Below are 1,546 nucleotides of genomic sequence, written 5' to 3'. Positions count from 1 at the left end.
TTTAAGGCTGAAATCACCTCAGACACAGACAGAGGCCTGAATTTCTGCCCCAAAAACACCACAGAACCCAGAACAGGGTCACGGCTGCAGCTCACACTCACGCAACACCATCTAATCCTGACCCTGACTCACACAGGAGCCTATATCACACACACACTCCATCAGATGAGGTGTACAAGTGAGCATTCTGTCACATGTGCCCTATGTAGGGCACCTATATAGGGAAGTTAGGAGTCATTTGGGATTTAGCCTTCCTTCAGTGATTCAGGCCAGCTCCAAAAATCACAACATTCAAGACTAAATACACAAACCCGCAGCACAGAACACATCATAAAGTATTACTGTTTACATTTTAAAACAGACAACCTAAATGTGTTCATTTATTTAGCAGAAATTCCTTTTTGACTCGCGCGTGTGTGTGTGTGTGTGTGTGTGTGTGTGTGTGTGAGTGTGAGTGTGTGTGAGAGTGTGTGAATGCGGCATTTCTGGACGACACCGTTATAACCACCATGCCTGCTGCGCTGTGATTGGCTAACATTTTCCCGCCTACTACGCCACGATTGGCTAGGAGTTCACCCTCGCGCGCGTTCCACTGACTTTATCCAATCAGAGGCGCCGCTCGCGCGCACGAACAAACTGTCAATCCCGAAGGCGCCTGAGGCGGGATTTCGCGTCAGAATACGGGTGGAGAGAGAGAGAGAGAGAGAGAGAGAGAGAGAAAACAACGCCTAGCTTTATCAGCTACCGTTAACTGCATGTATATGGCCTTAGCCTAAAGGGATGGAGGCTGAAGATAACATACATCATATATCTATCTATATATATATATGGATAAATATATAGCGCTGAATAGATGTTGATGATGAAATGAGTGGAAAAAAAAAGAAGAAAAAAGTGCTAGCGTGTTCAGTTCGCCTCAGCCTCCTGTCTCTATCATCACCCCAAAAAAAGTCCTGACACTAATAATCCGTCAAGCCGCTTATCCAGTGTGGAAATACAATTGAAAACAAAAATCCCTGACTTACAAAGGGCAGCTGGCGATGAGAGCTGCGTATGTGAAGAGATGAATGAGTCGGTGTCCAGCGCGTCCAGGTTTAAAGCTGCAGTTTGTTGGGAAAGTCGGTCAGTGTTTGCGCCTTGTTTCTCCCTCACAGTCCGCACTGATGCTGCTGCTGCCGCCTCAACCGAACCCCAGCACCGCCCCCTTTTATACCAGCCCCGCCCACTCCAACCAAACTCAGCGTTATCCGTTACACTCAGGCTCCACCCCCTTTCCCCCTTTCCCCCTTACCCCCTCCCTCCCCTCCCACCAGAACCGCTTCATTCCACATCCCTTCACCTTCCTCGCGCTTCCATTCTTCACGCCTCTTTGGCGCCACTCGTAACCCCGCCCACTCTCTCCTGATTGGCTCGTATTAGCGCGTGACCGCTTGCTATTGGTTCAGAACCAGCGCCGGTCACACAAGGCACTGCAGGTTCGGTTGAGAAAACACTGGAAAAATTAGCTTCGATTTCAAAATACATCACTTTTTGTTCTTTATATATT

The 1,546-nt window shown here is 48.3% G+C and overlaps 1 protein-coding gene across 3 annotated transcripts in view; it reads right to left on the bottom strand.

Annotated features, from left to right (window-relative positions):
* The window catches only part of LOC113529043 (myosin-10), a 69,356-nt gene extending 68,172 nt beyond the window's left edge, over nucleotides 1–1,184 (bottom strand). For all 3 annotated transcript variants that reach the window (XM_053228800.1, XM_053228809.1, XM_053228816.1), the window contains exon 1: nucleotides 1,026–1,184. The gene's annotated coding sequence lies outside the window, so the exon portion shown is untranslated. The remainder of the gene's footprint in view (nucleotides 1–1,025) is intronic.
* Nucleotides 1,185–1,546: the final 362 nt, after the last annotated feature.

The sequence above is a fragment of the Pangasianodon hypophthalmus genome, chromosome 2 (genome assembly GCF_027358585.1).
Source record: "Pangasianodon hypophthalmus isolate fPanHyp1 chromosome 2, fPanHyp1.pri, whole genome shotgun sequence".
In the NCBI taxonomy this organism is placed as follows: Eukaryota; Metazoa; Chordata; class Actinopteri; order Siluriformes; family Pangasiidae; genus Pangasianodon; species Pangasianodon hypophthalmus.
This window is presented reverse-complemented; position numbering and strand designations above follow the sequence as displayed.